A 15,923-nucleotide genomic window follows, 5' to 3' on the forward strand; every position below is an offset into this window, starting at 1 on the left:
TGACCTAACTTCCTTGCACTAGGCCCTACCTCCTAAAAGTTCCATCATCTCCCAATACCACCCTAGACTGGCAGCCAAGCCTTTTGCATATAGGCCTTTTGGGGACACCAAACTATAACACACTCCTAACCAAGAGTGTTTAAGAGTTATTGTTACTATACATCCTAACTGACACTTTTTAATTCATAGCAACCTGATGAAAGTATATTTTGTATACACGTATTATAAAATGACATTTTATAAATTGATAATATGGCAATATGTGGTCAATTGTTTCTAATGATGGCCACAACAATCCCTATTACCCAAATGCCCTTCTGCAATGTGATGATTTTATAGCTCCTCCATTAAACAGTGGCATCTCCTTCTCTTTTCCCTAAATGTGAGCTGGACTCATGATTTGCTTTAACTTATAGGTCTAGTCTTAAAAAGCCTGTCAGCTCCATATTTACTCTCAGGGATCCAGCCACCCTATAAATAGGGTCAGTCTAGAATACTGAGTAATAAGAGACTACATAGGGGGCCAAATCAATCCCCAGTTATTCCAGCCATCTCAGCTGAAGTGTCAGACGCAGAGTAAAGCCATCTTAGACATCCATGTTTCAGTGGAGCTTCTGCTGAATACAGTTGCATAAGAAACACCAGCCAATACTATGCAAAGAAATAATAAATGGTTGTATTAAACTACTAAGCTGTAGATATTTTGTTATAAAGCAATATGTAGCTGAATCACAACATATCAAAAACTTTAAAATCTCAACTCTCTCTGTATCAGTTTCTTTCTTCCTATAACCTTTATATCTTAAAAATATTAGATGTCATTTTTAAATTTGTACAAATTTTCATGGTAGTGTCATTGGCATGTTTTGAAGTAGAAATGGCCTCTTTGTTCTAATTTAAAAGATTGCAATAAATTACAACACATTCATAAGATAGAATAGCATGAAACAAAACTACACTGAAAAGATTTTTGTTTTGCTTTGTCCATACATGTTTTTAATTGCTTCTTTTTAGTTATACATGACAGTAGAATCCATTTTGAAATAATTCTAAAAGCATGGAATATAACTTGTCCTAATTCAGTCCCCAGTACCTCCCTTACATTTTCCCTCCCCAACCCCCTGCCTCCTTTCCTTTATTGAGCTTTCTGCCATTTACCCCTAGTTATTTTTTTCAATTAATTTTTTTGTGGATGTACATGATGGTGAGATTCACTGTGGCATATTCATATATTATACAGGAGTGTTATGTCAGACTCATTCCACTATCTTTCCTTATTCCAACCCTCCTCCTTTCCCTCATTCCTTGAAAGGATTTTAATGACTTTGGAAAATGCCAGAGAAAAATACTAGGTGATTTTTCTTCATATGTATAAATTTTATTCCCAAGTTGTTAAAAAATTGTACATAAAGGCTAGAAAAAATGAATACATTGACAGTGGTTTGGTGGTTTTGATTTGATTTTTCCTATTCTTTGAAAGTTTCTACGGAGCGTATTATTTATATAAAGAGAGAAAAGAAACTAATGTTGTCTTTTTACATAAGAAGTTTGTAGTCAAACTTGACATGCTTTGGCGGAGAAATTGTCAAGATGTGACACTCTACCCTTGGTGGCAATCAGTTCAAATTTCAGGAGCAGACTCAAAAGGTTTGGTAGCTTGGATTTTTGAAATTTGAACAACATTGAATTTTTAACTGTTTAACTTTCTAAATTAATTTTTAAAACCCTACTGTTTTTACTCTTGGAAGTAGTTTGTAAAAGAAAAGGTATCTTGAGGTCTTGAAAGTAGAAAGTATATAATCTTAAAGGACAATACACGTTTAAGTTTCTGAATAACTCACTATGGTCTTTCTAATTTTCATTTTGTTGTGGATGGTAGAAACATTATTTAGGAGACTCTGGTCCAAAGAAAGAAAAAACAACACTAAAATGTAAAATTATACAGGGATAGCAAATGACATATACGTTCTTAATCAGTAGGAAAGCATCTAGGTTTCCCAATAAAATCATCTTTGAAGTAGAGAGTAAAGGAACTTCTAGAGCCATGAGTCAAGTTTGGCTTCTCTACAGCAGTGTTTCTTCAAGTGGAGGTGCTTATTAAATAATCAGCATCCAAAGCCCCATCCGAGACAATTGTTATTGAGTCTCTGTGTGAATGTGGCCTAAGGATTCTTCATTGTTAACAACATTCTCAGGGGAGTCATACATTAGAACTTGAAGGAAATACTGTCTTTGAGAGATTCTCTATGTTGATCTGGTCAGTGGTTACATGGCTGGAACATATGTAAAAATTCATCAAGATGTACAATTAACTTGTTTATGTTAGTTACATTCTATTAAAAAGTAAAAAGAAACAAAAATGTTTCTAAAACATAATGTAGCCAAATAAGTCATTTATTATTTAGCAAATTTTAATTTACACTAGTAGCCATAATTTATACATTTATATTGTACTGAAGCAGATTGTTTTGCATTTTTGTTAGCAAACTTGGGCATTGGTCATTTTAGAAAGACTCTTTGATGTATTTTTGGTTAGATTAATCTACATTTTTTTTTAGTGGAAAAAGAATTTTGGTTTATAGCCAAATTTTTTGGATACTGATATAGATAAAATTACTTTAAACGTTAAAATTTCATATTTCTTTAGAAAAATTATGGTTGAAGTAAATAATACTTTTAAACCCTGTAGTCTTTGTTTTGTAAATGTGAAAAAATGCAAGTATGGGAGGGAAGAGAGGAAAAAAATGCAAGAAACAGTTGCCCTCAGGACAAATACTGTAGCCCATACTCTCAAAATAAGACATTTCAGAAATTTTGATTCTTAAGTTAAATCTCTCATGATTTATTCTTTAATTGCCATTTAGAACAGCCTTCTTAACTGTGTAATAGCTATTGCAACATTTTATGTTTGAAAATATTTTGTTATTGTTTATGCTGGTAATATTATTATTTTTTAATTTATAAATATTTCTATATTAGAAAGAGAGAAGCAAAAACCACTGTGATGGGAAGAGAACCTTTAGGATTTTGTTGCCTCTAATTTTGGTCCCTGATTCATCATACACCTTCACAATTTTATTTCTGTGAGAAAGAGGTCTGTTTTCTCTTGGAATGCCACATTGTGTAGGAATGAAATGTTCGGAGTCTTTAACACTGTATTGGAGTGCCTCTTGAGTATTTAGCATCTGGATATAGCCGTCATCACAGTCATGAGAGATAGAGCAGGCCAGAACTGACTCTGTCTAGGGGAAATATCAGGACTAACACCAAATCTAACACAGCTCTTTCCAGTGTTGCAAAAATAATATATCAGTAAGACATCTCTATGAAAAACTTCTGCAGGCTTGTATCTAATTTGTATTATTGTCACCCAGCCCATTATATACCTGTAGTAGGGAAATTCTAATAGTGAATGATATTATTATAACAATTTCAGGGGATTATAAATCATGATTTTCATAAATAAAATGGTTGAAGCCTATTATTGTAAACTCTGTTTTTCACATACCTATATAATAGTATCTTTCTCTATTAAAATAATAGTGCTAAAATATTGAAGGACTTCTGAAATCTAATAAATTGTCCACGTTTTCTCAAAAATGATTGCCTTAGTATCACCAAGAGAGACAAACTTCTAAGGGAGATGGCCCATCTGATTTACCTGTATACATTAAAAACACTTGTAATTCCAGCTACTTTGGAAGCTGAGGCAGGATTGTGGTTCCAGGACAGTACTGGCAACATAGTGGGATCTTGTCTAAAAAATAAAAAATAAAACAACAGCAACAAAAGTTTATTTCTATTGCTATATTCTAAATATCAGAAATATGTAATAAAAACATAAACTGGGAAGAAAATAACTAAAATGTCTGGTAAAACAGCCAATTAAATATTATTATGCATGTATAAAGATACATCAAGAGTGAGATTGACAGATTATTACATTTATTTAGCACAATGACTAGCTCTTGCTTATGAATATTACAGTCCAACCAAGGGGTACTTATAAAATCCCAATTTACAGAGGAGAAGTTGAGAAACAAGAGTTAGATAACATGCCCACAGTCGCACCAGAAAGATTTGAGGCCAATAAGTCTGACTTAGGAATTCTTATTCTTTATCACTGTGGTGTGTGTGTGTGTGTGTGTGTGTGTGTGTGTGTGTGTGTGTGTGTGAGTACTGGGTATTGAATGCTCTGCCACTGAGCTACATCTCAAGTTTTTTTTTATTTTTTATTTTGAGACAGGGTCTCACTAACTTGCTTAGGCTAGCCTCACACTTGCAATTCTTCTGTTTCAGTCTCCCAAGTCACTGAGATTACAGATGTGTGCTATTGCACCCAGCCTCTTTATCACTTCTTAAACTCACATATGTCCATATAAATAGCTTTATTGAGGTTAATTGACAAAAAATGAAACATACTTAAAATACACACTTTTGTTAAAAGTTTTAAAAAACCATTTTAGATGTGCAATTCAATAGCGTTCACTTTATCTGCTATGTATCAGATGTCCAGAACTTTGTATCTTGAAAAACTTATGCTCTAAACCTACTAAGAACAATGTCCCATTTTTCCTTTCCCTTAGACTCTGGCAGCCATCATTTTATTTTCTGTTTCTATGAATTTGACTACTTTAGATAACCCATGTTAATAGAATCAATAAATTATTTGTCTTTTTAAAAATTTGTTTATTTCATTTTGCACTATTTCCTTCAGGTTCGTCCAGGTTGTAGCATGTGTCAGAATTTCCTTTCTAAGGCTGAATAATATTCAATTTCATTTATCCGTTCATCTGTCAATGGATGATAGGTTGCTTCCACCTCTTGACTATTGTGAATGATGTTGCAGTGAACATAGGTGTGCAAATATCTCTTGACGATCTACCTTACAATTCTTTTAGATACATCCCCATACATGGGATTGCTGGGTTATATGGTAGTTCTATTTTTAGTTGTTTGAAGAACTGCCATGCTGTTTCCATGGCATCTGCACCATTGTTGTTGTTGAGTTGTAGAAAATATATCTACATATCTATATATCTGTATATATATTAATATTAACCCCCAACATATGGAATTATATTTTGTAGTATGACTTACATGCTTCTTTCCATTTTACATATTTTGAATATATTACTTAACGTTATTAATATTATTTTGCTATAATACATAAAATTATAGCACATTGGCCCAAACTAGTCATATGGTCCTGCCCAATTTCATGGAAGGTACAAGATGTGGGGGAATATAGATTCTTTTGTAAACAGTAAATCTTTCTGCCACACCTAGTGGATAGGTTGAATTCAAAATGCCTTATTTGCTCTGAACTAGGTTTGCAAGATAAAATATAAGACATTCAGTTAAATTTGAATTTCAGATAAAAGATGAATATTTTTAGCATGAGTACATCCCTTAAAATGTTTGGGATATACTTATATACAACTCTTAAAGTGCTGAGTGTCTGAAATTCAAATTTTGATTTGTTACATCTGGAAACCTTACTTAAGGCTGCATGTTTCATGCATGACAAAAACCCATTAAAGTGAAGAATTATTATCCTCACCAAAAGGTGTTTAAAATCATATTTAAAAATTTCCAAGCCATATAGGCACATCTGCAGGTTGAACATTGCTAGCTAATTCCCAACTTCAGTTATGCCATATAGTAGGGTTGCTTTTGTTTTTGTATTTTTGGAGTAGAGGGGATTGAACCCAGGGGCACTTAAACGTTGCACACCCCCAGCTGTTTTATTTTGAGACAGGGTCTCACAAAGTTTCTGAAGCTGGCCTCAAACTTGTGATTCTCCTGCCTCAGCCTCCCGAGGTATTGGGATTGCAGGTGCGTACCACCATACCCATCATCAATTAAGGATGTGGCTAGCCTTCTGCAACTTATTTTGGTTGCCTAAATCTCTCCTTTCCTTATTTGTAAAATTAGGAGTTTTCACTTGAAAATCTCAAGTGTACCATTTTCTTCATAAAATCTGTTATCCTATGACCCTATCGTGTTATTTCTGTAGTAATATGTCAGGATATTAATGAGAACATGGTACAAATACTCATATCTGAGCACATGTGCATGCTTGCATATTTTCTCTCTCTCTCTCTCTCTCTAAGTTCCCTAGGAAGCTATATACTTACCTGATGATGATGATGTTGCTTAAATAATTATTACAAAATATTCTTTTGATTGTCTTCCTTTAATGGTAAAATTTTTCCAGGAAGACAGATTTGATTTTTGGAGCCAAACAGAAGTTACTTGGAGCCAAGAACAATGGGTCCTCAGAATGAGACATATAGGTTTATCAAATAAACAAAACTGATTTATTTATTTTAAAAATATTTTTAGTTACATATGGACACAATATCTTTTTTAATATTTATTTTTTAGTTTTCGGTGGACACAGCATCTTTATTTTATTTTTATGTGGTGCTGAGGATCAAACCCATTGCCTCAGGCATGCCAGGCAAGCACACTACCGCTTGAGCCACATTCCCAGCCCTGGACACAAGATCTTTATTTTTGAGAATCTTAAACCATCAGTTAAAAGAAGTTAGTCTTAAAAGAGAAATCCAAACATCAATTTTACTAATTTATCTTAATAAAACTATAGCTGTTTTATTATACAGATCACATCCCTGTAATAAGTGCAGGGCCTCTGATTTTGTAAGACTCACACTAAACTTAATATGTAAATTATGTAAGTTGCTATGAAAATTCACCCTCTGTCAAAGAGCTGGTGAATCATTGCTGCTGATGATAAAGTATTAAAAATACAATTCCACATGATTTATTACCAGAATGCTCTTGAAAATGACTTTTATTCCAAGATGCATTTCCTTTTTGGTGAACTTTTCAACTATGTTTAGGAAACAAAAATATCCAATATTGATGGTTTCCATCACTCAACAGAAATAGATAGAAAGATAGATCTAAATTATTCATGAAATGATTCTAACAGCTTCCACTTTACACTCTACATTGTAAAGATCATGTGAAAAATGAAGAAAACAGAAAAATGTTTTTGTTTTAATGAAAAATATAACTGTTCAAATCAAAGATCAATTATTTTCCATTAAAATTTATACATTTGAAAAAAAACTTATATTCAGATAGAAATAAAACAGAAATCAGTCAGTCAGTCAAAACCAGGTAAGTTCAGTTACATTTTTAAACCTGGACTAACAGGTACATTTTATTGACATACCTGTGAACAGTATTTAGATGATCAAGGAGGACAACTCTGAAAAGTCCCTACCAATCTTTTTCTCTTTTCTACCCAACCTCCAACCTTCTCTTGTTTTTATTTTTATAGGGTTCACATGCGTTTTTGCACTGTGTATGCATATACACTACATAACAAGGATATGTTTAAGAGCATCCAAAATTCAATTCAAAATTATTTTGGAACACAATCTTGAAACATTTATCTAAAAGTCTTTAAATTTTACATACCCTGAACTATTAATTGTAATTTTACCAATTTATCTTAATAAAACTATAGTGTACTGAATTGTGACCTCCCAAAAGATACATTCAGCCCTAATCCCTGGAGGTGTAAATGTTACTTTATAAGAAACATGGGTGTTTGTAGATGTAAAATTATATATATAAATATATAAGGTTTATATATGTGGGTTATAAAATACATATTTTGTGTGTTATAAAATACATATTCTACATGTATACATTTATATGTGTGTGTTGTTAGCTGACTTTTGTACTTAAAAGCCAAAGTACAACACCCAGGTCATTCATTACTTGCTACAGTGAACTAGAACCATATGTTTAAGATGGCCAAGATGCAAGACATAGCAGACTTAGATTTCAGAATAAAAGTTGGATTGAGGGTACTTAGGAGAATAGTCAGACTCACAACATACTTTGTATGTATCAGAAATAAAACTTTATCTGTTAATACTCTGAAGTATTAGAAGTGGTTTGTAATCTATCCTGACTAATCTTCCACGATAGACTAAATAATTTCTGAGTCTAAATTTGTTGTTTAATCTTTATGGAGTTGCCATCAATTTACCAGACTGGCTTGGAGTACTAAATAAGAATTATAGCTGAAAATCTTTAGCATCTTTGTGCTGCATGGTAGGCTGCAACAAATGAGAACTATATTTAATAATAAGAAGTCCATTATGAATATTATCATTGATACTATTCATAAAAATTTTTTTAAATTGGTATTATTATCATTTCTTATAACAATCTGATGTGAGACTTGGAGTGGTTAAGCAATTTGCTCAAGGTTATTTCACAAAGCTCTTCTAAATATAGAAGTAGCTCTTTATTCCAGGAAAGTCTGACTCCAAAGTCCATATTTTTCAATTTATGCCACATAAACAATCATCTGTGACATACAGAAGTGCATCATTTTGACATTCATTTATTTTAAAAATATTTATTGATTGCTAGCCATGTAAGCTACTTAATATTAGCATTAGAGACACAAAGGTGCACAACCAGATTAATCTTGTCATTAAAGAAATCTCAGTCTTTCTCAGGTAAGTAAATATTTCTTTGTGGATTAGTACAACAACTTAGGTAATTATGTAGTCCCATCAAAGCCTAAGCTGACTCCAATAGGTGGTTCTGCAGCCAAGACAGCTCTTCGAAACTGTACTGAATTAGGATTGTATTTTTATATTCCCATGATGATGGTTCTTTAGATATCAGCTATTCTGAGCTGGAGGCATGACTTGGGACAAGGCAGTTTTCTTTAACTGAGGGAATCTTGAGAGAAAGATGACAGCTGAAGACCATCTTCTAACAGCATGCCCAGAAGCTGGGGAAATAAAACCTAATATCTACCATAATTCACTCCTTGCATTACTCGATATTTTCACTGGTTCTGCAAGCAGCTCTCCATAAGCTTGTCTTCCTGAGGAAAATGTGGGAAAAACTAGAGTACTCACTGTTGTAGAAGGTCACAGGGCCAAAACTAATAAACGACTCCATCCTCTATTATGTATTCTAGATCCCTGTACCCCTCAGCTACCACCTCTACTGGTCTCTGTGGACTCATTGATTAGTGGCATGACCAAGACTCTCTTCTCTGAGGCATTTGTGTCACAATTTATCATGGCTTTCTCTGGCCGAAGTTACTACACTGGTTATTTACCATCAGAACTGAAGAAGTACCAAGGGTCACCTCAGTTGGTCACCTGGGGTTCCACAGGTGTTTCAACAAGCCCTACCTCTTCCTGATGGTCAGAATTAATTTTCTCTGCAAAAGTGGTGACTTCTTATCTTGCTGACTGGACTCTGCTGCAGTTGGCCACAGGGCCACAACAAATAACTCTTTCCCTCACAAGAAGCCCAGGAAATAGCCAGTCTGTAATTCAACTGGACTCTTTCTGTGTCCCTGTGGAAATGTACTTTACAGATCCCAGAAGCCTATATACTATAGTAATAAAGAGAACTTTAATTTCAGTGAGGATCAATTGTTAAGGTGTTTAAAAATTTAGTGGACAAAAAGAACAGGAAAAAGTACAAAAGAAGACCACAAAGGAAGCAGTAGGCTTGAAGAGGAAAAACAGAAGTGTGTGTCATCTCTGAAGTCAAAAGAAAAACATATTTCAAGAAATGGAGTTTTTTCAGTTATTATCAAATGCTGCTCCAGGAAAAATACAGTAAGTTGAGGATTTAGGATAGACCATTGTATTCAGCAAGAATTAGGGGCCCTGAGGAATTATTTTTGGTGGAGAGGATGAAATGAAAACCTGAGTTAGAGGAAGTTATAAATACAAAAGGAAGAAAATAAAGTGAAGATGGTATTGAATAAAGATGTTTTTCTTTAAAAAGGGATAAGTAAAGAAAGTAGCTTGCGGGAACATGTGCAGAGGAATTTTAAAAACTTGTTTACTTTTGGTTTTATTTTTTAAGGTGGGAGATAGTGTGGTATTCAAGGAAACTGACCCAAAGGAAATGACAAAGATGCTTAATTATTTTTTGGTCACAGATGCTTAAAAGAAGTTCTCAGTAACTATCACTCTGATTATTTTATACTATTTTAAAAATCTGATTTTGATAATTATTGATAATTATAAATACCTACTTTATTAAATTTTTGATTTCTAGCAAGTTTTCAAATAATATTATCCATATAACCACAATCTCAGATGTCCATGAATGTTGCTGTGAAAATTAAGAAACAAACTTCTTATCTCTTATGACTATATGAGAATAAAATTACATACATTGTTTTGGAGAAAGGATGTTGGTTTTGTAGTCCATGAATCTGAATATAAACTTGTTATCCTCCAAAATAACTTAGAAGAATGATAAGGGTTATTTTTTGAGCAGATTTTTGTCATCAGTCAATACCAGAATGACCTATGGTTATGCAGGATCACAAAACAAAAGAAATATGAACAACAATATGAAGAACAACAACACAGAGAATAAAGAATACAGTCAATGGAACTGTTGCTGAGCATTAAACACATTTGAGTGTTTAGATAAAAACTTCCTAATTAAAAATAATTATGGTGACTGGGTAAGGTTGCAGGGATCAAACCTGTTACTTTAGTGGATCAAGGGCAGACCAAAGGGAGGATTCAGTGTACATATTTTATTATTTTGAGTAAAAGAGAACAGAAATTTGGAAATTTGTTCAATTTGTGCATGAGGAAAAGCCATGGCTATAACCAGAGTCTTCATCCAAGTAAAAGATTACAGAGAATTATTGTCAGATGCTAGATTTTTTCCTTCCAGAAAAATGACAACCCTATACCTTGAAAATTTCAAGAACAGTCTTTGGAAATCCCTCTAAAATATTAAACTAATGCACTGGCAATTTTAGTACAAATCAGGAAATGCAGAAATTACACTACTCACAGTGATTTTCACTAAGTTCAAGGGCATACATGTAGGACTATTTATTCTAAATAAGCCCAGTTTGAGGAGTTAATAATATTTCTTTAAGGACTTAGTACTTGCATTTTCCATCTTCTCTGAATTAAGGTTAGAAAATAAGAATGAGGGTTTGTGTACTGCATTTATAATATAATTTCTTAACACTGCCAAGATGTTTGGTGGAACCCTGGTTTTGTATCAATAATTAAGGGAAGGTATTAAGTTGGAAATCATCTTGAGCCAAATTCAAAACCATGTTAGGTACTAAGGCTTTTATATATTTTATATTTGTGATGCAGCTAACTTTATTTTTTAAATTAGTTTCCACAAATTAAAAGAAAAAATATTTCATTTATAAGGATAAATCTCCCAGTTTTTCACATGTTTATGTTAAAATATAAAGCAAAAGAGAATCATGCAAGTTAACATTTGATTTGCTTGTTTTTCTCAGTAAGTTTGTTCTCATACTGTGGTTTTTTATTTTAATTGTCCAAATATTTTAGGTTGGCTCCTTCTGGAAAATATGAATATTGATTTGGGAGCTGATAAAATACTTCTGAAAGTTATGATGGGATGTACACTTGCCAGTGTGAAAATCAACATGATTAACATATTCCAACATCTTCAACTTGGAAAAAATATATTCATTTTAAGAACTATGGCACATTAAATAATATGGTTTTTGTCATATGAGAACAGCTTGAGGAGCTGTGTGGAACATACCTCAGAACTGTCCACTCATAGGATAAGCAAAGGGATCTCTTATCTCCCATTGTGTTAAATCCGTCACACCTCCGAGATTATGTGTAAGTCAAAATATCTGAGCATATTCCCATGGGCAATACAGCAAAAATTCCCTGATGCAGAAAGCAAGGAAACTTCACTGCCGTGGAGACAAGATCCTGTCACATCACACTTTTGCACAGCTGGTTGTCATAGCAACAACTGGGCTAGAAGTGCATTATGAGGACATGAGGTAGGGCACCAGAGATGGCTAAACACCATTTCATGATGAATTTTGAAAAAATAACATGGCATAACCATCAATAGATGTGATTACCTGCAAATAAATAGCTAAGGTGATACAGGAATATACAAGATGTACCAAGGTGACTATGAATGGGAATGACTAAGTCTAATCAATCATATTGCATTCAAGTGAAGCAAACATACACTATAGCTAAAGAATACATACAATGTTTTCCACTGTGCCTAGTGTCTATTAAAAGGAAAGCAAAAAGTACTATGGAAACTCTGTGTACCTTCAGAATAGCTAAGCATTGTGTACAAATGAACTGGTCAGATTTCTAATTTGCTTAGCAGCACAGTCTTTAGTGAAGAGGGACATCAGGCATTAGGCCATAGGATGTTAACTAGGAATATTATCTAATTTTATCTCTCCTGTTTCCACATTCACCAAATGCCTTGTGTTTCTACTGAGGCTTCTTCATAAATTAGCATATAAGGATAAAATGCACTCATTTTCAACACAAGTCATTGTTTTCTCTTTATAGTCATATCATTATGAATTAAAAAACCTAAACCATGTAGTATACACTAGTCTTTTGTGTGAGATGAAAAGGACTGGGCATAGTTGGGGATATTATTTAAGTGTATAGTGCACATGGACATGACAAGGAAACCAAGATGGAATGACAGGAAAAGGTTTACATTAAGTTGTAGTAGGAAAGATTCTAGGTAGAAAAGTTGTAGTGAAAGATTCTAATGGAGGCAATAAATGGCTTGGAAGGAGCAGAAGATGCAGAATATGCTGATTCCTCTCCTCGGCTCCTTGGGCAAAGAGAGAGAGGTTTGAGAGACAGTAGTTTTCAATTAGTGGGAGGAAGAAAAAGTATTTGGGAAAAGGTTCAAGACCATAGCATGACTATTTTGACAGTAGATGGGGCTCTACAAGAGATTGTAAACCAAATTACCGTCAATTTTCAGCAGTAATGTGGTAAAATGGTGTCTTCTACTTCAGCAAAATCACTTCTCCAGGTTAGTAGTTTGGTTTGATCCATTATCAAAAGTCTTTGGAGATGGGAAATAAAAGTGATTCCAAAGCATTGTAAACTTAATATAAAACTCAACATTAGCAACTTTCCAGAAAATGTCTCTGAAGTAAGTGCTGCATTTGGTGTAAAACCTCATACGGTGGTTTCTTGATACATTAAAAAGTTTCCTCTTATTAGTGATGCTTTCATAGTTGGCTTGATTCACTTGATATCGATGATCTACACTGTAATAAAATTTAAGCACAGAAACTTAATCCAGTCTGAATTAGGAACCACAGCTTCACTGGGACTTAGCGTATCATATTGCAGCATAACATTCTAATATACATAATTTCCTAAATCATGCCTTGACTTTGGGGAGTACTTAAATATTCAGCTCAATTCTCTCGTAAGTGTGCAGAATACAGTTAATAATATAATGTTCTCCATGAAGAAGGCAGAAGAGTTTGCACACTCAGATTCTCTAGCAGAACCAGAAAATAAAACAACTATGTGAAAGAGCTTCCTGGCATAATTCTTTAAAAAAAAAAAAGCAGAAGAAAAAGAAAAATCAACTTTTTTGAGTGCCTACTATATGTCAGCTTTTTCACTAGTATTTTAATATACTTTAATCATCAAAACATATCTGCAAATATGATATTCATTACTCCCATTTTCCTTTTAAGGAAGCAAAGCTCACAGATGTTGCTGAAGTTAACACAGCTATGGTGGAACTGAGAATAGAACACAGTCCTGTCTTTAATCTGTTCATACACTTGACCAATGATCTATGTCTGAATCTGCAAATATAGAAGTCTGCCTAAGAATTCCATACTGAATATTTTAGCATCATTTTTTTGGGAAATTCTCTTGGTGCTGTCAAAGATGACATGCATTCAAGAAAGTACAAAATCTCTTCTGCCTTCTTAAAAGCATGTGTTAACAGACCAGTGTTTGCTTCTTCACTGACAAAAGTGAAGATTTTGGGAACTAAACTCTGACTTGTTCACTTGTCTGTAAATTTCTGAATGGCAGAGACCATGACCTTGACTTCCAATATCAAATTTATACCTGGTTTAAAAGAATCTTGCACACAGTCAAGCCATGATAATAGTAGGTTATATTATAGTAGGTGAATTTTTATTTCATCTAAACACTGAAGACTCAAGCCCTATATTATTTCAATTATGTATGAAATAAACCAATGCTTACACAATACAGTTCTTTATTTATTTGATACAAGTAAAAGAAGAAAACATTTGGCAACTGCTCTCTTCTACAGTGAATTTGGTTTGGCTTGTTAACTGAGTGGTGAAGGATTTGGATATGAATATTTTCAGTTGGCAGCAAAGAAGAGAAAGAATTCCACATTTTCTCCTTGACATTGTAAGTTTAAGGAATGCTTTGTGCTATTATTCTGACAGCCTTATAAATCAAAATAAGGAAGAAATGGTAACTACAGGTTTCAGGGACAGACAATAACTGGGGAAGGAGGCAAGTATATTTTAATTTTCAAAAGGGTAAATTCTGTCAGTAGGAAGAAGGGGGAGTTCCTATTTTGAGGCTAAAATATAAAATATTAATTTCAGATAGCTCCAGAAGCAGATTAGAATTCCTTTTCATTTCATAAGGGAGTTAATAATGTGAAGATGAAGGTAACTACTTCAGATGAATAACTAAGTCACTTTATAGAGTGTTTTATGTGCAGCCTCTAGAACAGCCTCAATGGACCCTGACTATTGGTACTTATCCTTGTGTAATCCTTTCCCATCAACTGTGGGACAATTTAGTAAATAGACTAGTATAAGGTGGAACTAATGATGTATGATACAAGGGTAATATGTTTCTCTCTTTCCCTCTTTCTAGCCCTCCCTCCTCCCCCCGCTCCCTTTCTTTCTCTCTCCAGGATCATGATTCACTCTTGGGGAAGCTAGCTGTCCTGTCACAAGCAACCATATGAAAACACCCATGTGGTGAGAAACTGAGGTCTCTTGACAACAGACAAATAAGTAAGCTGGGAAGTGTATTCTCCAGCTCCATGTAAGCCTTTGGATGACTACTGCCCCAACTGACAATTTGCCTGCCACCTCACCAGAGACTGAACTAAAAGGACTCAGCTATTCTCCTTGTGGATTTCTGAAACTGTGAAAGATAATAAATGTTTGTTGTTTTAAGCCACTAAGTTTTGTGGTAATTTATTGTGCAGCAATAGGTAACTAATACAATGGGACAGGAGTCCCAACATGGCAGTCTAGCCTGAAAAAGATAGCCAAAAATGCATGTGAGCAAGAGGACGAGGCAAGAACATATACAATGTTTCAGGAAGTCCATTAAAGTTGGTACCAATAGCCAGCACATCAAGCCCTAGGATCAGGGAGCCAACAAAATTGTCACACTTAAGAATTAAGTTGGTGACTAATGTTTAATTCTAAAGGTTGGTAAAAGATGCAGGTGAATTGGAACTTAATGGACGCAGCTACAGAAATGCTATAATTATCTCACAAATTAGGAGACCCTATAGGACATAGAGGTTGGAAGTTGTCAGAGTTATGAGTTCAGTTAAACAAATAGGCATCATTTTTACCCCATAGGAACTTATATTTTTAAATGGATAAGTTGATACGGGAAAGCATCTAACAGAATGTAATTTGAGATTCCAAGTGCACACTCCTCTCCCTCCACTGCATTCTCTTTGCCACCATCACAGCTCAAGCTCTCAGCACCTCGTGTCCAGCACTTAATTGCTACCAGCTTGTTTCTTGTTCTTTTGCCTTGTCTTCTCAGCTACACTGTAGGCTGCTTAAGGAAAGGATCATGTCTCCTTCAAAAATCCCCCTCCAACCACAAGTTCTTCTTATTTGAAATGTGAGTATATGTGGACTTATTTCTGTATACCTTCTCTGAGACCACAAGAATGTTGGATCATTATACATGAATCATTTCAAGTTGCCACCATCTTATCTCTAGTAAGATTCAGGGTCCTCTGGATTATTTGTTTCTACCCTCTTCTGCTTCTCTGTACTATTGCAAAAGTTCTCCAAAATCTTATTCAAAATGTATCCT

General features: G+C 34.1%; 1 long non-coding RNA gene across 1 annotated transcript in view; it reads left to right on the top strand.

Moving 5' to 3' along the window:
* The window catches only part of LOC308633692, a 29,303-nt gene extending 14,306 nt beyond the window's left edge, over positions 1-14,997 (top strand). Inside the window, exons 2-3 of the long non-coding RNA XR_014018843.1 lie at positions 8,987-9,641; positions 14,727-14,997. This is a non-coding gene — a long non-coding RNA (uncharacterized lncRNA). The remainder of the gene's footprint in view (positions 1-8,986; positions 9,642-14,726) is intronic.
* Positions 14,998-15,923: the final 926 nt, after the last annotated feature.

This window comes from Spermophilus citellus (genome assembly GCF_964194105.1).
Source record: "Spermophilus citellus genome assembly, chromosome: 14".
Lineage (NCBI taxonomy): Eukaryota > Metazoa > Chordata > Mammalia > Rodentia > Sciuridae > Spermophilus > Spermophilus citellus.